At 42.2% G+C, this 23,413-nt stretch overlaps 2 protein-coding genes, 1 long non-coding RNA gene and 1 pseudogene across 4 annotated transcripts in view; 1 reads left to right on the plus strand and 3 right to left on the minus strand.

The window, feature by feature from the left end:
• Positions 1 to 23,413, minus strand: part of LOC107523312 (zinc finger protein 14-like) — a 517,712-nt gene that overhangs the window by 268,915 nt on the left and 225,384 nt on the right. The gene's annotated exons all lie outside the window — the stretch shown is intronic.
• The window catches only part of LOC132535619 (zinc finger protein 345-like), a 145,440-nt pseudogene that overhangs the window by 11,870 nt on the left and 110,157 nt on the right, over positions 1 to 23,413 (minus strand).
• LOC132535542 (uncharacterized) overlaps positions 16,961 to 23,413 on the minus strand; it is a 61,906-nt gene continuing 55,453 nt past the window's right edge. The window contains exon 2 of the long non-coding RNA XR_009547321.1: positions 16,961 to 17,549. This is a non-coding gene — a long non-coding RNA (uncharacterized LOC132535542). The remainder of the gene's footprint in view (positions 17,550 to 23,413) is intronic.
• Positions 17,144 to 23,413, plus strand: part of LOC107523314 (zinc finger protein 14-like) — a 91,629-nt gene continuing 85,359 nt past the window's right edge. For both annotated transcript variants that reach the window (XM_060181672.1, XM_060181671.1), the window contains exon 1: positions 17,144 to 17,273. The gene's annotated coding sequence lies outside the window, so the exon portion shown is untranslated. The remainder of the gene's footprint in view (positions 17,274 to 23,413) is intronic.

Raw genomic sequence — 23,413 nt, forward strand, 5'->3', positions numbered from 1 at the left:
CAGTTTATGGCATACAGAGAGATGGAACACTGTTATAAAGTGAGAGAAAGGAGTCTTTCAGACACCAAGTTGCAGATACTAGTTCTAACTCCATAGGTTAATGACCTCACCAATGTGGCCTGGAACCTCACCTCTAGATCCTTACTCACGTAGGGAAAGAAAGAAACAGGCTGCATGTATGGATTGACAAGATAATGCCCATAGGCAGAAGAGAAGCAACTACAGAAGTCAGAGACCGTATCTTCTGCACTCCCCAAAAGAATTTTGGTCCAAACTCCCAGAGAGGCAGAAATGTTAAGGGAAGATCACTAGAGGGCCCAGAAAGAGAAGAGGAATAAAGTAAGGCATTCAGAAGTAGTAATAGGTATAGGTGTGACTTAAAAAGACAAAGAAGGGGAGTAGGGCGGTAGCACAGTGGTTTATAGATAAAAAGTAAAGGAGCCCCAACCCACTAGGGAAAGTGAGTCAGGCTGGGAGTATGGATTGACCATACTCCCGTTGACTCCTGTCAACACCCATGTCCAATGGGGAAGCAATTACAGAAGCCAGACCTTATAAAGTCTGCATCCCACAATGACCTTGGGCCGATACTCCCAGAGGGTTAAAGAATAGGAAAGCTATCAGGGCAGGGGAAGGGATACAGAGTTCTGGTGGTGGGAACTGTGTGGAGTTGTACCCCTTTTATCCTATGGTTTAGTCAATGTTTCCTTTTTATAAATAAAAAAGTATAGGATAGATTAGATACATAAATATTTTATATAGATAGATGTTTGATGATAGATAGTTGATAGGTAGACAGATAGTTAATAAAATAAGAAGTGAACCTTTATCTGTGACCTTGGGAGAACCACTGCAGTTTTCCGTGGAGGGAGTGAAGACACGGAATTGTGGTGGTGGGAATGGTATGGAATTTTACCCATTATTTTGTACTTTTGTAAATCACTAATAAAAAAGAAAAAAAGTCCCTTTTGGATGAGTATAGAATATAATGGAGACACAGCATAGAGGCTTATGGGATCCAAAGTCTCATAAATACCCAGGACTGAGGGCACAGAGTAAAAGCTTTTACTTTCCTCATAATAAAATAAAGAGAAAATAAGAACAGAACTATATTCAGATAAAACATGAGGTTTTCCACTTAGACTGGAGTTGGTGTATTGCAACAAAGTAAAAGACTCTGGAATAGGGGAGGGGCTCAGGTCCTGGAACATGATGGCAGAGGAGGACCTAGTGGTTATTGTTATATGGAAAACTGGGAAATGTTACACATGTACAAACTATTGTATTTTTTATTTCTTTATTGGGAGATTAATGTTTTTCCGAACTATTATGTTTTACTGCTGACTGTAAACCATTAATCCCCCAATAGCGAAATTTAAAAATTAAATTAATGTGAGGCTTTCCATAAATGGCTCAGTGAATCTGCCCAAATCCTTTTAAGTATCCAGAGAAGTATTAACTTGATGGGGTAATCACCAAAGAGTTGTGTCAGGTGAGCAAAGCTGCATCAGCTGTAAAGGTTCAAGGCGAGTCCAGATGCCTGTGTCAGAAGAGCATGCCCTCCATGTTAGGGAATCTTAGCAACAATTAATGAACAGAACTTCATTGAAATCTACTAATTAACATCATTCTGACACAAATTATTTCTTACACTATTGCTAATCTCTATAAGTGTATTTATACAGCAAATCATTTCTTAGTCATAAATTGAGAGTTATTTTTGGTAATTATTCTCCTCTCTCAAGTATTCTGAGATATTCTTCTCAGTAAGGTATTCATATATATATGTATATATTTCTTTCCTCCAGGGTTATCGCTGGGGCTCAGTGCCTGTACTATTAATCCACTGCTCTTGGAGGCCATCCCTCCCATTTTGTTGCCCTTGTTGTTATTGCTGTTGTCCTTGCTGGATAGGACAGTGAGAAATCGAGAGTGGAGGGAGAGACAGAGGGGGAGAGTAAGTCAGACACCTGCAGACCCGCTTCAACACTTGTGAAGTCACCCCCCCCCCCACAGGTGGGGAGCCAGGGGCTCGAACCGGGATCCTTACACTGGCCATTTTGCTTTGCACCACCTGCGCTTAAGTGGATACGCTACCACCCAGCTCCCATCCTCACAGTATTTTTTTCTTTTCTTTTTCTTTTCATTTTTTTCTTTGTGCTTGCCATTAACACGTATTCAGCAATCTGGGTATTTGTTGTTCCTGTTGCTCAGTTACAGAGAAAGGAAAACCATATCACTGAAACTTATTCCAGTGCAGTGAAGCCCAGGCTCTAACCCGTGGTGCACACAAAGCAGTGGCATATCCATGTTAGCTGTTGTGCCAACTTTGATGATTGGGGTGTGTGTGTGTGTGTGTGTGTGTGTGTGTGTTTTAGACAGAACTCTAATAAGCACTGGTTGTTGTTGGGATTGTGGATGGAAATTGGGACCAAAAAAATTCAGATACTATTATTTTTATGTAATTTTGCTCCCTCCCTAGTCTCATATGTGTGTTCTTTATGCTTTGTTCAGAGCTGGGCTATACCACAGGAAACCTAAAGTTTTAATCTATTTCTCTCTAAACTAGTTATGACTCCTATCCTATCAAAAGTGTTAGAAAATCACACACTTCTGGACTAGTCTGTCACAAGAGGGGGATATTCACAATAGAATGTCACATGTCATAATAAAAATTGTCCTGACAAGTAGACTGTCTTTAATCAAAGCTGGGGAGAGAAGTTTCTAGAATTTCAGGAAGTTTTCTGAAGGGATGGCCATGTTCAGAAAACGAAAATGAAAATGGAGGAACTGGGTGGTGGCGCACCTGGTTGAGTGCACATGTTACAATGCTCAAGGACCAGAGTTGAGGCTCCCGGTTCCCACCTGCAGAGGGAAAGCTTTACAAGTGGTGAAGCAGGGCTGCCGGTATCTCTCTTTCTCTCTCCCTCTCTATCTCCCCTACCCTCTCAATTTCTGGCTGTCTCTAATAAATAAAGATAATAAAAAAAATAAGAAAGAAAATGAAAATGGAGAATGAACAGGAATCAAAGGCTCCTTGCAGGAACAGCAGAAACAGGGAAGGTGCTTTGTGCAGGTCCTGGATTCATGGGGTGTCCGAAGGAAAAACAAGCACAGCTCCATCAAGGATGGACATTTACCTGAGAACATGCCATGTCCTTCTCTGGTCCTCCTGCTCAGCCTTTAGTTCAAGGAGATGATCTTGAAAAATCACAGCTGCCCTTTCAGAATATCCTTCAGAGAGGCAAGAACATGCCCTCCCTGCCCAACCACACCCACACGCAGAGGACCTAGTATTGTTGCAGTCACTCTCTCCTTTTCTTAATTTTAGCAGAATCAGGAAAGATGCCTCCTCCAGGGAGACCAAACATATGTTTCCTTTGTATTCAGGAGGTCCCCCCAGTGATACCCACAAATCCTCTACAACTGGTACTACTGACTTCAGGACCCTATAAAACTCTCCACACAGCATATGCCATCACCTATCCATTGACCAACTCTATGTCTCCACCCTGATGAATTACCCAGAAGCCTCATTTCTATCTAGGATCACCTAGAGCCACTTACAGACATTATTGTCAACAGCTGTGCTTTCCTAGACCCACACTCTGTGAGGTCACAGGTGATGCCACTCATTCACTTCACTCTAGGGGCACTGACTTACTTCATACTTTATTTGTCCAGCTTTATTTGTACCAGAGCTGTTATTGGATTTTGCAGTTCTCACCAGGATTAGTGCCAAATATTACTGATCGGTTGGTTTAGCCAAATCATTTGATTCAGTTAGTGCATGGTGTTTACTAAGAATAAGAGGTATGTTACTTCCTCCAGTGTTTCTTACTCAGTTACATTTGTAATAATGGAAAATGCACTGAAAATTTATATAATATGCTAACCACCATTTAGCAACCAAAGGAACATTATTTCTAGGAAAAATGACTAAATATTTAAATATTTACTAGGACACTGCTAGTCACTGTGAAAGTTTTTCATATTTTCAGCTCATGTAACACAGTTGGATTCATCTAGACTTACATTTAATCTGAGATAAATTGTTTACTGATGTAAGAAGTAGAGAAAGAAAATAAATTTCCACTCTTAGGAAACTGGAAATGACAGGGGTGACTTATAGTGTTTTCAGATAATTGTATTTGATAATATGTGAAATCATAGTAAAAGATCAAGATGCAAAATGAAGAACTAAGTTAATGTAATTTCCTGAATTCACTCCATAGTCAGCACTGTGAGCATCTCTTTCACCCTATAGTGCTGCTCACATTGCAGCTGATACTTCACAATGTGATCTCAATATTGACACCTTTTTATTGTTGATACATTTTGTTGCACCCTTCAGGAAGCATGACAGCCTGCTGACTTACCTACACAATATGCCCCCCATCTCAGTGCTCTGACCTCTGCCTCCATCCCGGACCCTCTAGGAACCCCAAACGCTCCAGGGAGTCTCACCTCAAGGCCTGCAAATGCCTAATCCAGAGTGAGCCCTCAAATTCTCCTCTGCTCTCTACACATGCACCCTCTTTCTCCACCCCTCTCAGGAGCCCTGGAGAATCCTGAGTCCCTGTCCTGACTCTCCATCCACCTGGGATGGGCCTTCAGGTGCAATTCCAGCTTCTCTGCTCACTGAGTATTACCTGACAGGAAAGCACAAGAAGAAGAGCTTATCATGGAAACTCAAAGTCACCCAGACAACCAGAGACACCAGATTATGACTATTCAGAATTGTTCTGTGGAGCTTATTTCCTTTCTAGCTGGCTCTATCACCATCACTTTAGTCTCTCCTCTCTCCAAACCAAGAATTCATGCCTGCGCTTGCTGTGAATTTATTTGCATGATTTACCTTTAATTTGTAGAGACATTGATTCTTGGTGTTTTTCCTTAAAGACCTAACATTCAACCTCTTAGAGCAAATTTTATACTTGAAATGCCCAAAAAAAGTGAATACACTAATTTTTCTAGAGGAAATTGTAAAATGGATTGATAGTTACTATCTATGATCTGAAACTTGTTTATAGTTTGGGATGCATTGGATCGACCTTCTCGTGGTGCATCCCGTGAGTACCCATTCATTGGGGAAACTGACGATCCTCCTAGCCGACTGAATCCACATGGATCCCAGTCACTTTCAAAGCCAGCAACAAGCAGCTCCTGACAGCTTTCAACCTGACCTGTTGACTGGCTACGGAAGAAGGGCAAATGCTAGAAGAAGAAGAAGTTCCTAGGTAACCAGCATCTAAGTCCAGGACATCCTGAGCACCCTAAGTATCCCATGGGGCCTCATCCCAAAACATGCAGAAACCTGTTCAGTGATGAGCACCCTCACTCACCCATTGCAGCCATTGTTATGGCAAGAATGAACTTAAATTCATCATATTATTGGCAGTACTTCTCAGAACCATTAGATAAAAAAGATGAAGGAAAAAGCACCCACAGATTGGGAGTGGATAGGAATATGGTTATGCAAAGAAACTGTCATGGCAGAGGCTCTGAAGTCTCAGGTTCAATCCCCCCATCACTATAAACCATAGCTGGTCAGTACTCTGGAAAAAGTAAATTAAGAAATAAAAATAAATAACTGATTATTAAAAAATAAAATATAAAAAAACACTGACACTCTATAAGAATAATTAAATTTGTGTCTATTGTGGTGGTATGTACCAATAAGTGAAGCCTTCCTGAGAAGAAAATAAATACAATAACAATAGGGGAAAGAAAATATTTAATAATTATTGATGACAATTAGTAAAGCTACATTTTCTGTATTTCCAAGTTCAGGGAGGGTGAAATTCCCCAGAATTCAACAGCTATAACACATATTACAAATATTTTTTGCATTACCTTCAAGGTAAGATTCCCACATTCATGAGTTGTTTCAGCTAGATATTGACTAAAAAGTGAGGTAAACAAGTGGGGAGATACACAATGGCTAAGCAAAAGACTCTTACGCCTGGGGCTCAAGAATCCTAGGTTCAGTCCTCCAAACCAATCATCAGCCAGAGGTGATAGAGCTCTTGTAAAGTAAATAAAGAAAATAAGTACATAGGGAGTGGGGCAGTAGCGCAGCGGGCTAAGCACATGTGGTGCAAAGCGCAAGGACTGGCAGAAGGATCCTGGTTCGAGCCCCCAGCTCCCCACCTGCAGGGAAGTCCCTTCACAGGCGATGAAGCAGGTCTGCAGGTGTCTATCTTTCTCTCCCCCTCTCTGTCTTCCCCTCCTCTCTCCATTTTTCTCTGTCCTATTTAACAATGGCAACAACAATTATAACTACAACAATAAAACAACAAAGGCAACAAAAAGGAATAAATAAATATAAAAAGGTTATAAAATTAAAAAGAAAGAAATTATTTTAAAAAATAAGTACATAAAATACAATTGAGGTTAACAGAGGTACAGAGGTAGAAGAGAAGAATGATGAGGTGGCCTAAGGCAGTGTTGAGTGAATCCTTTACGTGTAATTACTTTGCTATTTGACCTTAGTATATCAAAACTGAGAGGCTTGGAAAAGAAAAAAATATATGGGCTTTATGTCAGATCTATTGAAAATACAAACACACAAAAGGGTAGGAGTTTGTTCCAGTGCTGTGGTAAGGATAGAACTGCAGTTCCAACATGCCTGAGAAAGCCACTAGCTTGGGGATTGCTGGGGAAACCTTCAAATCCTGAGACAGCACATTCCTGTGAAAACATGGAGCAGTGAAACCAGTAGTGAAAATGAGCACTATCAAACTCACACTTGAATTATCGGTCAAATATTTACTAAAAAATGCCTAACTACAGTGAAAAACATTCACAAAAACATCAGCATTTATCTATAGTGATTTTCATGTCATAAGAAGGAAGAAGGCTTTACAGAAAAATAGGGCATCAATCTTTCTGTAAAGGTGTAAATTGTAAATGGCACCATTGATTCATATTGTAAAATATGAGTATTCTGCCAACTCAGAGTCCTGGAAAAATGGCAACATGGATCTGTACTTTTCCTGAGCTAAGCTGTATGCATGTGTGCTGCTGATAATGCCAACAGCCACTCATTGAGGTCAGTGGGACCTGGGCAGCTCTGGGGAAAGATTCTCTGCACACACCTGTGCCTTGGAGTTGGATTTGCCAAAAATGTCTGCCTGCATCAAAGCCCTCATAACTCAGGACTGCTGTGTGACAAATAAATGTATTCTATTTGGGAATCCATTCTGAATCCTTACTTTCATGAGAAAATGTAGTCACCTTCCCTCCTTCAGAAACGGTGAGATAGGGGTGGGCAGTTTTAGGATCAAGTATCAAATTCACCTGAAACTTGCTGATTATGTTTGTAGGCCAAAACAGTTAGAGGGAGGTTGGAAATAGCCTCAATTAACTCATGAAAAGGTGGCAAGGATCTCTACATTTTCATGCTTGCTACACTGGAGGTAAGTTTTTTCTAATATTCATCAGTAGATCCAAGTCTGTCTGTGAACATGTCTCAGGGAATTCTCTCATCAGACTCTTCATTGTGGAGCTGTAGGCTGACACCTGGTCTCTGAATTCAGTAACGATCTTGGAAATATCCTTCTTATAACATTGTAAACTGTTGTCAACGACATTTCTATCCATTCTCAAAGACTGCTTAAGTTATTCAGACTCCAAGTGTAATTCAAACTCTTGCTTTCCATTCTCTTGCAGAAATCACTTATTTCTTTATTTTGCATTTCCAATACTTTTTTTTTAACATCTAGTGCTTCCTCTTCACATTCTGTAGGTGGAGTTTAGCTTCCTCCTGGTCTGAGCAGCAGCCTTCTTAGTGTGGCTGAGGGGATGATCCCAATACTCAGAGGACTCTCCCCCACACACACCCCTGTACTGGGCACATACCACCTCCAGGTCCTTCTCGTAGAACAGGATGTGGACCTGCAGGTGCTACTCACACAGGGGCTGCTCCTGCTGCTGCTGCCTCTTTCTTCCCAAGCTTGGCAGCTGCTGCAACATATCAGCCAGTGTGCACAGCTGCCTGTTTTTCTGCAGCTTCCTTTGGGCACAATGGTGCTGAGAGACAGGATGGGGAAGATGTCCAGCAGGTCATGCCAGGCATAGCAATCTAGGGATCACCAGGTCTGTCAGGAAGTCCAGGAACATGGGGCAACTGGCTTCTGCCCTAAGTCCACCCTGTGCATAGGCAGCACCATTTGTTATATTCAAAACCTGGAAGCAACTTGGAAGGTATCCAACAAAGTGGCTGGAAAGTGTATATATATATATATTTTTTCAGTATGTGCTTTATTGAACAGTCGTAAAAGTACCTGAATTTCCAAGGCCACTGCATCTGTCACACCCGATCATACAGCACTACCGACCTGCTGCTTCAGGATGCAGCTGGATGGGAGTGCCCAGCTCCTCTGAGACCCTCCCACTACACATATGCGCGCGCGCGCGCACACACACACACACACACACACACACACACACGGAGCAATGCATCTGAGAGGGGGGTAAGACCCTCCGTATTCATGTGTGAACAGGGAGAATCAGTCGGTGGATAGCACTGACACTCAGCCTGTTCCTAATAAAATAAGATAAATAATGTAAAACCCCAAGGGAGTTCCTACTAAAAGGGAGGACATCTCTGCAGCCCTGAGGGGAAGCAAGACTACCTACATGTCTCCCAAGGGAGTGCAGGGTCACACCTTGAGGGTCAGCTCAGACACCGACTTCCCTGAAGTTGAGAATTCACTGAAGCCCTGAGCCCCTGTGGGCTCGCAGAGGGGCAGTGTAGAGGTAGGAAGAGCTCTTGGGTATCCAGGTTGGACTGGGATCCCAAGAAGTGAGAGTGGGGAGGGGAGGATGGAAGCCCAAGTTCCCCCAAAGGCACAGGGTCAGCACCTGATCGTGCCTGGAACACACAGCCAGGGCTCAGCAGGTGCTGAGTGTGGTCAGCCTCACAAAAATGTGTTTGCTGGTTGCAGACCCAGGCCTGCCCCTGCTGAATGATGGAGGGGGACTAAGACTCTTCTTCTAGTCAGCATGTGTGTGTGTGTGTGTGTGTGTGTGTATAGTGTCTTAGGATAACCAGAGACTGTGGAAAGCCCTGTGATCCCTCTGCCTGCCTCATAATGAAGTCACGTCCTCAAAAGCAGAGCAAGGTGACTGTAGCCAAGGATGACAGAATATCTAGAAATAAGTTTTATACTGGGTTGTAGGGTTAATTGTGAAAGCATAGTAAGAGCAGAGGGGAACTCCCATCATAAAGATGGAGGTCCATCTGTCAGTCTCTCCCTTTCAGGGATTGAGCATGGAGGAAAAGCTTTCCTGACTCAATTTCCCCTTGTCAGTCTGCCAAGCATCAGAAGAACCTACACCCTCCTAATACTTAACTCATTCCCCTTGTTATAAACCAAATGGTTTTTTGCTGGGGCTCACATGGAGTGGCTCCAACCAGGGGGTAAGCCTCCGACCCTCCTTCACCAGCTCTAGAGGTTCCATGACTCAGAAAGAGGCATTGGGTAATATTCTGGTATGAACATTCATTTATTTGGAGAACATTCATTTATTTGGAGAAGAATACAGGTCTTTATACTGAGTTAAACAAAGAACGTTTTTCACATATGTTAGAAATTACAGGTTTCTTAAAGGTCAGCTTGCTCCTATGGTAGGGAGCTGGTATGACAAGAATTGATGAGATACATAAAGGTCAAGACAATTAGTTTCCATGATGCAGGCAAGTTAATTATCCAAAGGTATTTGAGAGAAGCATAGGGGTTAAACCAGTAAGGTGAGGTAGAGAAGAAGAAAAACAAAGCTTGATGTGAATCACATCAAGCTTTGTTTTTATATCAAAGGGCACAAGGAAATAGAATTTTGGGGTCTCATTGCCTGGTATAGGTGGAGGTGTATGATAGAGTGTGTTCTCCTTTATGATCAAAAGGTGAAGTGGATGTGTGAACTTTGAATCCTAAAGCAGGCAACCATTTGGCCTGCTAGCAGGGGGAACTAAGTTTGAGAGGCTTGTAGGCTTTCTGTGAGCTTGAGAGACTAACAAGGAGAAACTTGAGTCTGGGAGACTTTCCCTCTTGACCATCCTCTGTAAGGAGAGAAACTAACAAGTGGGGTGTCTTTCCAGACCTCCATCCAAGGATGGGAGAGCTCTCCTAAGCTCTACCAAGCTTTCACACAGTCCCACAGTTTTCCTGCTTAAAGTTCACTATAGTTCACCTGATCACACATAACTCCATTCTGCCTTGACTAAAAGGACTTTCTTTCTATTCCCTTCACCTCCTTCACTTTGGTCTAACTCCTCTATCTTATCTCTCTGCCTTCAAGGCTCTTTTCTGTCTGCTTATCTCTTGCCACTAATCACTCCGGAACTCCCCTTTACCATTATCAATTCTCTTCACTCCTTAGAACTTTTGCCATGAAGGTTCTGACCTTCAAAGTCCACCACTATTGCCTCATGTGAAAAATGTCCTTTGTTCCCTTCTACTTAAACAATGCCTTCTGTATAGTAAAGTAGATCATTTGTGATTAAAATGGTCTCCTGGTACTTTTCTGCTGTTAGCCACTAGAGTTAACACAAGGGACCAGTAAAAAGGCTTCTGCTGTGAGGCCCACCACGTCAGTACAAGCATTGGGTCATCTTGCTCTGTCATTTGAGAAGATGGGTCCTGAAATGAACGCAGCCTAGAATATTCCTAGCTGTGATCATGGACTGTGAGCTCAGATTGACAAGGATGCAGAGGTAACACAGGCTCCTGTGCTAAATATGAATAGACATGAGCTATAGGTCAGATTGATGGGGTTCATATATGTGAGATGCACTGTGCCCTAAGCCAGCTTTCTAGTCATATTATCAATTCTGAACCATCTTCCCAGAAAATCCTTTAGTACACCTGCATGTTAGCTATTAGGGCCAGACAAAATTACTAAAGTCATAGGCCCCTAGGAACATAGCTAAAATAGACTTTCTAACTTCTTCTTGCACAAAGACCCCCTAGTTTTATTTACTCTATTCCTACCTTTGGATTCCTCTTTATTGAACAGTTTGCTTTAAATCTCACTTTCTTTCAGTCACAAAGTTGCTGATGCTACTATGATGCCATTTGACAACCCAAGGCAAACGACTTCACCGATGTGTCCCAGAGTCTCATCTTGCTACAGCCCTACTCCAGTAGAGAATGATATTAACAGGCTTGGAGTATGGATTGACTTCCCAATGTCCATGGTCAGTGGAAAAGCAGTTACAGAAGACAGAACTATCATCTTCTGCACCCTATAAAGAATTTAGTCCATCCCCTGCACCACCATGAACCAGAGTGATAAGTGTTCTGGTAATAAAAAAATATATATATAATTTAAAAAATGAATTTGGTCCACATTCCTAGAGAGGTATACAGAATAGGGAAGTTCCCATTGGATGAGAATGCAACATGAAACTCTGGTAGTGAGGACTGTGTGGAATTGTACTCTTGTTATCCCGTTAATCATTATTAAATCACTAATACAATTTATATTGAGAAACAAATGTTGTGGCATGCATATAATACAATAATATATGCATTCCTCTGCAGTGTAAAATGATGGAATCATCTTCTTTGCCTCGTCTTGGATGACACTTGAAACAATCATGTTATATGAGATAAACTAGAAGGAGAACATATCCTGTAGGATCTCACTCTGGGTGGAAACCAAACAAGAGAGGAAAGGGAAAACACCAGGTGAAATTGGGACTGGGTATGGTGCATTACAGTTAAGAAAAAGACTCTTGAAAAGGGGAGACAGGACGAGGGAGATGGTATTGGGTGCAAGATCGTGAAGAAAGACTTGGGTGGGGGAGTATGTTTGCTGACCAGAAACATATCATAGAGATATAAGAAGTTGTACTTATGTATATGGAGTTTTTCTGGAAATCATTTTCCCCACCCACCCCAAAATGTAAAAACAAACAAACAAACAAAAAATAGCTGATGATGTTGCATAATGATTATGTATACAACATGTATCCTTGAGGCTCTGAGGTCCCAGGTTCAAGCCTTAGGACCACTATAAGCCAGAACTGAGCAGTGCTCTGCTATAAACAAATGATAATAAGAAATAAGTAAAGGAATGGGACTAAGGATGTGATCTGGGGTGCTCAGAATGAGAACGAGATACTAGTTGGAGGTGGAAGAGAATCACCCACAAAGAGCAGGTGCTGGGGCCTGCCTCACCATCCAAGCTCAGAAAGAGCTGATCTTGGTACTGTGGATGCTTGGAGCTTAGGCTGCCTTTCTTTTCCCTGTTTTTGCAGCAGAGTTAACTCTGAAGCTCAGTGCCTACAACAGGAGGAGTCTACAGTTCACAGCATTCACTATTGCTACCTTTCCCCCCTTTCTAGTGGGGAGGGTAGGAGGGCAGAAAGGCGAGCTAGAGATAAAAGGAGAGAGGAGAGACACCTGCAGCTGTTTCACTGATCTGCCCTGCAAATGGGAACCAGAGGCTTGTCAGTCTCCGTAGCACATATGCTCTATCACCTGACAGCCACCTGACCCTGACCGTTGACCCTTTCTGTGTGGCACAATGGCTGCCCCTCCCTTGCTCCTAAGACCAGCTCCTTCCCTCTCAGGCTCTCTGGGTGACATTGGACCGCTTGACCCCCGTGCATGCGCGGTCACTGTCTCCTGACAGGCTCAGGCAACCTGGAGAGTGTTAGGGGTGTTTTGAACCGCGGGACTTCTGCCCAGAAGTCAGACTTGGCTCACTCGCGGCCCTGCGGCGACTAGGAGGAGCAGGAGAGAGTCGCCGGGCGGCTCGGGGCCCCGCACCCGGGACTCCCCCCCCCCCATGTGGCTCATTGGCTCGGCGGCCTCTCCCTTCACTCTGTGTCCTTCAGGGGTCGCCCCTCTGCAGCCCGCGCAGAACATGTTGGAACATGTTGGAGGAGGACTCAGGTGCGGGATGGAGTATTAATGTGCAAAACTGAGAAAATTTACACATTTAGTAACTACTGTATTTTACTGTAGACAGAATCATTAACCCCCTAATAAAAATGATTATGAATAGAAACACAAATAGTAATATTGCAGTGTTATATGTATCTTAATTTCGTCTTTGCTCATCTTTCTTTTTAGATGTGTCTCTGTCTCTACCCAGTACATAATCATAAATATGATATGGCTGTGAATATGAACATAAATGTACTTGTAAATTTAAATATAAAAACAGCATTATAGATACTTGAAATTTTTTCTCTGCTCTCTGCCTTTCCCTGTGGATGTTATTCTGCCTCTATCCAATATATATGCGTGAGTATTCTATCCATAGAGTATGAACGTCAATATACATAGAAATATTAATGCAAATATGAATAAAAATAGTACATTGTTATTGGTCTCTCAATTCCCTCTCCTCCTAGTTCACATTTCTCTCTCAGTGTTTCTGTATGTCTACCAAATACATGAACAAGAACATATGAATTTTGTTACAGAGCGAGAATTAACCACCATCCACTGCAAGGAAGCAAAGATGTTTATTCACAAATTCGAATCCGGGCCGAGATGGTGACTGGCAGCAGTCCACCAAGCTCGACCCCGAACAGGGCTCAAACCATACAATTTATAGGATTTCTGAATACATTCAGGGAGGGGGAACACATCACCTTATCAACCTACATCCAATAAAAGGCTACAGAGAACACAAAAACCCAATCATTTCAAACTTAACAAAAGCATGACCCATTCAAAGCAAAGCGCAGGCTAGTTTCAAACATTGCAAAGTCACACAACCAATAGAATCTGGCCAGGTAGGGGCACCACATCCTTCCACCATCTGCTTCCCCTTCCTAGAAAATAATTTCCTAGTGCAAAGGTCCTGATAAGCTTTGCCTGTTTGCAGGGTCTTGGTAAACAACCGGTGGCTTACTGATTCTTGGTAAACAACCGGTGGCTTACTGATTAAGTCCTGTTCTTCAAAGGGGAAAGGGCAAGGAATTTTCCATCTCATACCACAAACAACTTATACTAAAAGCACTTAACAAATAACTGCATGAAAGAGAACTTTTAAAACTACTTCTAACATTCCTTAAAACTACTGCTTCTAACAAATTTGAGTATGAATATAATTATGGATATTATTACAAATATGGACATGCATATGGATATAAATGTAACTGTAAACATAACAATGAATATATGTGAACATCCCCATAAATATAACAATGTAAACAAGTTTCCTCTCTCCTCTATCTCACCTTAACTGCAGTGTTTCCTTACCTCTAACCAAGACAAAAATAGGACATGAAAATGATATGAGTATTAATGTAAATGTTAATATAAATAGGAATAAAACCATGTTCTACATGTCTCAGTTTCCTTTCTGCTGATCTATCTCACCTTTCTGTCTCACTATTTCTTCTCCTCTAATACATTAACTTAGATTAAGAATATTGATATAAAGATGGATGATATGGGTATGGATGTGAATGTGAGTAGGAAAATGCATGAGGTCCTGAATTCAATCCCTGGGAGCCCATGTATCAGAGTGATGTCTGGTCCTTTTTCTCTCATCCTAGCTTTCTCATTAATAAATAAAATCTTAAATAAAAGAACATAAATATACAGGTCCCTGTTAATTATGAATGAGTACATCGTCAAACAGCACAGAATCACCAACAACACAACAGAAGAGGGAAGAAATGGAAAGAGTATAGGCAAATGATGTCTCAAGACCAGCATTTAAAAGAATTCTGTCAGAATAGAAAGCTTTAGTAGCATGTGTTATAAAAATTAATCAATCAAGCGATAGGCCTGGGAACACTCCAGCAGATCCTGGAGAGATCCCAGTCCTTGGAGTTGCCAGAGTCCCCAGGTCTCTGCCTGACCATACAAGCTGGGGGAGGAGGGGTCTGAAGCTGTGGGTCTAGAGACTGCCAGGTATCCCAGGGTACCCTGAGTAGTGGGCAACAGATAAAATACAGCTCACCCCCCAAGGAAACCTTACCTGCTGGCTGCCTATCCTGCCACTGCCCTGTGTCTGCCCTGCAGAGCACTGTCCCCCAGCTAGCTGGTCAGTGGCTGGCAGTTGAGCTGCCTGGCAAGTGCATATGTTCACAATCCCTGATACACATCACAGAGAGAGCTGGAGTTGCTAAGCAACAGACACACTGTCATTCAAGATGACCACTTGGGCAAGAGAGTGGCCATGTCAAGAGTCCAAAGAGGTGAGGCTGCCCACCTGGGTTCAGTTGGCAGTAGCAGCAGCAGCAGCAGCAGCAGCAGCAGCAGCAGCAGCAGCAGCAGCAGCAGTGCCAGAGGCAAAGGAAGCCCCAGCAGCTGCCACAGCTGGGCAGGAACTTGGTGGGAAAAAGCTGCTGCAGAGGAGACTGAGACTGAGACTGGAAGCAGCCATGGCTGCTGGATCTTAACCATGGTGACAGCCCTGAAAATGTAAATATAATTATAAATATCACAATGTTATAGGTATCTCCATTTCCTCTCTGCTCCCCTATCATTCCCTCTTGACATTTCTCTGCCTCTAATCAGTAAACATAAATATAAAATATGAATATAATACAAATAGGACTATGTAATATAGATATGAAAATCAATATGAATGAACCTGTAACTATGAGTATAAATAGTGTTAGTATTATTTATTTATTTCCTTTTGTTGCCCTTGTTATTTTATTGTTGTGGTTATTATTGATATCGTTGTTGTTGGATAGGACAGAGGAAAATGGAGAGGGGAGGGAAAGACAGAGGGGGGAGAGAAAGATACACACCTGCAGACCTGCTTCACTAGTGAAACAACTCCCCTGCAGGTGGGGAGCCGGGGGCTTGAAACAGGATCCTTATGTCAATCCATGCGCTTAACCCACTGCGCTACCGCCTGACTCCCATGTATTTATTTTCTTTATTTACTACAAGAGCTCTGTCACCTCTGGCTGATGATTGGTGAGGAGGACTGAACCTAGGGCTCTTGAGCCCCAGGCATGAGAATCTCTTTGCATAGCATAGTGTTATCTCACCACCTGTTTACCTCACTTTTTAGTTAATATCCAGCTGAACCAACTCATGAATATGGGAATTCTTCCTTGAAGATAGTACAAACAATATTTATATTATGTGTCATATCTGTTGAATTCTGGGGACTTTTACCCGCTCTGAACATGGAAATATAGAAAATGTAGTTTTACCAATTGTCATTATTATTATTATTAAATATTATTAAATATATGCTTTCCCCTATTATTGTATTTATTTTCTTCTCATTGAGGCTTCACTTATTGGGAAACACCACCTCAATAGACATAAATTTAATTATTCCTATAGAGTGTCAGTGCTTTTTAATCTTTTTTAATTTTTTAATAATCAGTAATTTATTAATTTATTTTTACTAGATCACTGACTAACTGGTTTATAGTCTTGTGGGGGATTGAACCTGAGACTTCAAGGTCTCAGACATGACAGAGAAGAATACAATTTACTAGCAACGATTACAATTTCCATGCTAAACTCATCTAGTTTTTTCAACTTAGTCCCAATTTCTTGCAGACATCTCTCAAAACCGGTGTTAAATTTCAGATACCCACTGTTCCATTTTCTATTGTTATCCATCCATATTCATCTGTGAACTTACCCACAGATAGCAGACTGGGGCCAGTGCTCAGTGTCCAGAGGATATTGGCATGCGTGTCCTTGTCCCCTGCCTCAGGGATGTGGAGGGCACTGCGCATCAAGGGACAAAGCTGCAGGCAGGCAATGGAGCACAGCCCGCACACTAGCAGGGTCTGAGGTTTCAGGACTGTAGCTCAAATATCCTAGCGCGTGGGGGTGGGGTGGGACAGCGGTGGCCATGAAACTAAGTAAGCTGGATTTAGCTGGCATGACGGAGATATTGGGAATATCTTTACCGCTGGCACTTTTCTGGTGGCATTCTAGTTCAAAAGTTCTTCAACCGTTTCGCCGGCACATAGTCTCTGGAAGCCAATTGGACAGTTCTCCTGTCATTCAAAATATTCTCATTTTGATTGGATAGTCATTTGGGGCGTGTTTTTGATGGATCTGATTATTACCCAATCAGGAGAGGAGTTGTGTATATGGCAAGTACTTCATCCAATTATGTTTTAAGATACTGAAGTGTGCAGCTTTCTGTCCCATCTGGGCTGCTGATGGTGAAAGAAGGCAGTCCAGACCTTAAAATACACTAGTGTTTCTGCTCCTGAGGTTATCACTTATTTCTTGGTGTAGCTCTCACCTTCCTGTGATTTGGACTTTGAAGAAGAATCTTCGGTGATCCCGGAGCTTGGACAGCCAATGGTGAGTGTGGACCCTTTGGTCCAAGATCGCTAGAGTTGTGCTTCAGACCTGCTAGACAGCTGTGGGAAGCAGCCACGTGGCCAGGACCTCCCCTCCCCAGTCACTCCACCATCTCTACTTTGCACCTGGGCTGGAGCCCCCTTGACCTGTCCTGAGCCATCACAAGGGTTCTTCTGAATAAAGTGAGTTCCATGGGCAGTCAGTGAGAATCACCAAGTTCCAAAAAGTTTTCTCTGCCTGACTGCAGGTGTGGAGCTCCTCATTCAGGTTGTAGTGCTGGAGCAAGAGAAAGAGAGGTCGGGGTGGGGGGGGGCTGTTGGTGCACCTAGCTGAGCGCACATGTCACTGTGCAAGGACCTGAGTTTGAGCCCCTGCTCCCCACCTGGAGGGGGAAAGCTTTGCAAGTGGTGCAGCAGGGCTGCAGTTGTTTCTTTGCCTCTCTCCCTCTGTATCATCCCCTGACCTCTCAATTGCTGGCTGTCTCTACATAATAAAGAAAGAAAGAAAGATCATTTAAAAACATTCACTGAGGAGTTAGCGCAGCGGGTTAAGCGCAGGTGGCGCAAAGCACAAGGACCGGCATAAGGATCCGGGTTCGAACCCCGGCTCCCCATCTGCAGGGGAGTCGCTTCACAGGCGGTGAAGCAGGTCTGCAGGTGTCTGTCTTTCTCTCCCCCTGTCTGTCTTCCCCTCCTCTCTCCATTTCTCTCTGACCTATACAACTACAACAATAAAAAACAAGGGCAACAAAAGGAAATAAATAAAACAAACATAAATAAATAAAAACATACACTGGTATGGTTCTAGACTTATATCAACATGAGGAATCACAAGAAAGCCATGTTTCAGGGAGTCAAGCCCTTACTGAGACAAATCAGAGACAGAGAAAAGAGGAAAATACATCATTTAGACACATACTCCCTCCCCCCCAAGAGAGTAGGGTGGTTGTGTTTAATTGCTTGGTCTTCTAACTTTTTTAAAAAATATTTATTTATTTTTCCCTTTTGTTGCCCTTGTTTTTTCTTTTTTATTGTTGTAGTAATTATTGTTGTTAATAATGTCATTGTTGCATAGGACAGAGAGAAGTGGAGAGAGGAGGGGAAGGCAGGGATGGGGAGAGAGGTAGACACCGGAAGACTTACCTCACCACCTGCAAAGTGACTCCCCTGCAGGTGGGGAGCCGGGGGCTCGAACCTGGATCCTTCCGCTGGTCTTGTGCTTTGCGCCACGTGCGGTTAACCCACTGCATTACTGCCCGACTCCAGTCTTCTAGCTTTTGTAGTGCATTCAGGGAATGTTAAATTGGGATTCCAGTGGGATTAACTTCAGCCATTGTCTCTGGTGTATGCATTCATTTGTGTTTTTATTTTTTTAATCCATGTGTCTTCTTTTAAACATTTATTTATTTTTAATTTTTTAAAAAATATTTATTCCCTTTTGTTGCCCTTGTTTTATTGTTGTAGTTATTATTATTGTTATTGATGTTGTCGTTGTTGGATAGGACAGAGGGAAATGGAGAGAAGAGGGAAAGACAGAGAGGAGGAGAGAAAGATAGACACCTGCAGACCTGCTTCACCGCTTGTGAAGCGACTCCCCCTGCAGGTGGAGAGCTGGGGGCTCGAACCGGGATCCTTACGCTGGTCCTTGCGCTTTCTGCAGCCCGAGCTTAACTTGCTACGCTACCGCTCGACTCCCATAAATATTTTATTTATTTTCCCTTTTGTTGCCCTTATTTTATTGTTGTAGTTATTTTTGTTGTTATTATTGATGTTGTTGTTGTTGGATAGGACAGAGAGAAATAGAGAGAGAAGGGAAAGACAGAGGGGGAAGAGAAAGACACCTGCAGACCTGCTTCACTGCTTGTGAAGCGATTCCCCTGCAGGTGGGGAGCCGGGGGCTCAAACCAGGGTTCTTACCCGGGTCCTTGTGCTATGCGCTAGTGCACTTAACCAGCTGTGCTACTGCCTGATCCCCCATTTGTTGTTTCTTTAACCAGAGCACTGCTCAGCCCTGGTTGATGGTGATAAAGAGTATTGAAACTGGGACTTTGGAGCCTCAGACTTTAGAGTCCTTTGCTTAATCATTATACTGTCTTCTCCACCCTCAACTTCATTTCGTGGTATTAGCATTCAGATGGAAAGAGAGTTGCAGAATAGCTGGCCTTTCTTGCGGGCTACCTAGAGCTTGGGGGGAGGAGGAGGGAGGTTGCTAATGTCCTTCTAGAGAAATTTTTCTCTAAGTAGCACCCTAATATGCTCCCATCCTTGATTGAGCGTCTCAGGATTTAAACTCATATTCTTGACCCAGGCTGAGGGAACAAGGAAGTAACTTGATGATCTCAGGCAAGATAATCAGGTGGATAATTCAGCATGCCTGTCAGCACCCTGCAGTCTCCAGCTGCTCCCATTAAGAGCACAGATTGGGGAGTCGGGCTGTAGCGCAGCGGGTTAAGCAGGTGGCGCAAAGCACAAGGACCGGCATAAGGATCCCTGTTCGAAACCCGGCTCCCCACCTGCAGGGGGAGTCGCTTCACAGGCGGTGAAGCAGGTCTGCAGGTGTCTATCTTTCTCTCCTCCTCTCTGTCTTACCCTCCTCTCTCCATTTCTCTCTGTCCTATCCAACAACAACAACAATAACTACAACAATAAAACAAGGGCAACAAAAGGGAATAAATAAAATAAATATTAAAAAAAAAATTAAAAAAAAAGAGTACAGATTGCTCTCTTCTCATTGGGGCCCAGAGTTTCAATAAATATGTAAAACTGAGAATTGGTAAACAAAGTCAGGAAACCTTGGGATTACTAGATCCAAAATTGGCTAATGCCAAAAGATTCTGGGCCCTGATTTCCCTTTTATAGATAGAAGTAAATTTGACCAGATAAATGATTTAACAGTTATACATACACGATACAAGGACTAAGGGATGGGCAGATATCATAAAGGTCAGGCTGCCATGGCTTTTTACAAACCCCAGAGGATGGTTTTAAATTTCCTAGGGCTTTTACAGACATCAAGAGGAAGAGGAAAATAGGTTTAGGATTATATGTCACTAAAAGGAGCCTGGTACAAGCAGTTGCCATTAATTCCTATATAGTACTTCCAACAGATACTAAGAAATTCTTTTTTATTTAATATATTTTAATTTATTTATTAATGAGAGGGATAGGAAGAGAGAGAGAAAGAACCAGACATCACTCCAGTACATGTGCTGCCGGGGATTGAAATCAGGACCTCATGCTTGAGAGTCCAACACTTTATCCACTGCGCCACCTCATGGACCACCGAAATTCTTTTTTTTTTAAAGTGTCCGCCATCTTCCGGAATCCTCCTAAAGTGTTAATCTGAATGTTATATTGGTTTACTGTCATTTTTAAATTTTATTTTTTAACCAGAGCACTGTTCAGCTCTGGCTTATGGTGGTGTGGGTGATTGAACCTGGAACTTTGGAGCCTCAGGCAGGAGAGTCTGTTTGCATTACTATTATGCTATCTACCCTCTGCCCATTTTTTAATATTTTTATTTGTTCTTGTCATTGGATAGAGAGAAGGAGAAATTAAGAGGAGGGGAGATAGAGGGAGAGACAGACACTTGCAGCCCTGCTTCATCACTTGTGAAGCTTTCCTACTGCAGGTTAGGACTAGGGACTTGAACCCAGATCCTTATATACTGTGCACATAACCAGGTGCACCTTTGCCTGGCTAATATACTAAGGGATTCTTTCCCATTTTTATTTTCTTTAGTGATAAGTTTTAAGTTTCTAGGGACTGTTAAGCACCTCTAATGCTATTGCATTTTGTTTTTATCTCTTTATTCTAGCCTTAGCAGCAAATCCTGCAGGATAAATGTCCCAGGATTGGACTGTTTTCCAGTATACTTGTTGGAGAAACAAAAATAGTTCCACATCTTCAACGGAAGGACATAAAAAGATGGATGAAAATTGTTCATTAATTTATAGTGGCTCCAATGTAGTGTGCCAAAATGTGGTGATGTGGCATTCTGCCCACCACTTGTTCACAGCTAGGAATCAGAATTTGTTATTTGATTGATTGAATGATTTAATAATGATTGACAAGCCCATAGGTTAAGAGGGGTACAATTCTACACAGTTCCCATCACCAGAGTTCCATATCCGATCCCTTCCACTGGTAGCTTTCTTATTCTTTATCCCTCTGGGAGTATGGACCCAGGATCATTGTGGGGAACAGAAGGTGGAAATTCTAGCTTTTGTAATTGCTTCTCCACTGGACATGGGCATTGGCTGCTCAATCCATACTCCTAGCCTGTTTGTAGCTTTTCGTAGTGGGACAGAGCTTTGGAGAGGTGGGGTTCCAGGGTATCTCCCCAGGGAAGTCAGGTTGGCATCATCGTAGCAACTGGAACTTGGTGGCTGAGAATCAGTAAGATATAAAGCAGAACAAATTGTTTAATAACCAGGAACCTGAAGGTAAGACTAGAGCAGATGAGATTTGGGGTCTCTATTTTGGAAAATGCCAGGAACTCTAGGTATAGGAATTCTAGGTATATTACAAGGGACCCATGGGGTTTACAGTTAATGATATTTATATACTTTTTCCATGTTTGGTAGCTATTCTTTGCCCTGATCCAGAAGTTATTTATTTATTTTTAAAAATTTATTTATTTATTGGATAGAGACAGCCAGAAATGAAGAGGGGAGAAAGACAGAGAGACACTTGCTTCACCACTCACAAAGTTTTCCCCCTGTAGGTGGGGATCATGGGCTCAAACCCGAGCACTTTGACAGTGTAATGTGTGTGCTCAATCAGGTGTGCCACCACCTGTCCCCGAGTTATTTATTTATTTTTTTTTAAGAATTTATTTATTTATCCATGAGAAAGATAGGAGAGAGAGAAAGAACCAGACATTACTCTGGTACATGTACTGAAAGGGATTGAACTCCGGACCTCATGCTTGAAAGTCCAATGATTTATCCACTGGACCACCTCCTGGACCACCCAAATTATTATTATTATCTTTTGCATTTTTCTTTTTTAAAAAAATTATTTATTCCCTTTTGTTGCCCTTGTTTTATTGTTGTAGTTGTTATTGTTGTTATTGATGTCGTCATTGTTGGATAGGACAGAGAGAGATGGGAAGACAGAGAAGGGGAGAGAAAGACAGACACCTGCAGACCTGCTTCACTGCTTGTGAAGCGACTCCCCTGTAGGTGGGGGGGGGGGAGCTCGAACCGGGATTCTTACACTGGTCCTAGCGCTTTGCGCCACACCAGGTGCGCTTAACCTGCTGCGCTACTTCCCAACTCCCGAATTATTTTTTAAGTTAATTATTTTCCTCTTCTACATGACTGGTGGAAGCAGTGGTTCTGCAGATTATTTTTGCAATGGGAATTATGGGGTTTGTGTCATTAAAAGGAAAGTGTCCAACGATTATTTGAGATTTGTTTATTGTTTTCAATAATGCCTCTGAGGTTGTCAGCACAGTGCTTCCAGAAATGGGCTTGGTGGCTATCTGAATGAAGCATATTGATAAGATACCAATTCATGGACCTCATGATAACACTACAGTAATCACAATTCTAGAATATTAGGCTAAACTTCAATTTTCAATTTTTAAAATTAATGAATTTGAATAAGTAAGATTAAGTTAATCCTATGTACTCAACGGTTTCCGTGCTCATTAGAATTTGAGAAGTAATGCTTATTTTAATTAATTTATTAATTTACTACCAGAGCACTGCTCAGCTCTGGTTTATGGTGGTGTAGCTGATTGAACCTGAGATTTTTTCTTTGGACCCTCAAGCATGAGAGTCTCATTGCAGTGCCATTATGCTATCTATCTCCTGTTTTATTTATTTATTAATTATTATTATTATTATTTAAACCACAGCTCTGCTCATCTCTGGTTTATGGTGATATAGGGGATTGAACCTGGGAGTTTTTAGCTTCAGGTATGAAATTCTCTTTGCATAACCATATGATTCTACCCCTGGCCTCCAGAAGAAATGTTACATATCACTCAGCACAGACTTCCTTTTAGGATTATATGTAAGATTTTAAGAAATACCATGTATCAATACCTATTTTTTCCCCAAAAGGTCATTCTAGAACACTTTTTGTTTTGGTTTGGTTTTGATATGTATGCTATCATTCATTTGCAGTTCA

The sequence above is a fragment of the Erinaceus europaeus genome, chromosome 23 (assembly GCF_950295315.1).
Source record: "Erinaceus europaeus chromosome 23, mEriEur2.1, whole genome shotgun sequence".
Classification (NCBI taxonomy): domain Eukaryota; kingdom Metazoa; phylum Chordata; class Mammalia; order Eulipotyphla; family Erinaceidae; genus Erinaceus; species Erinaceus europaeus.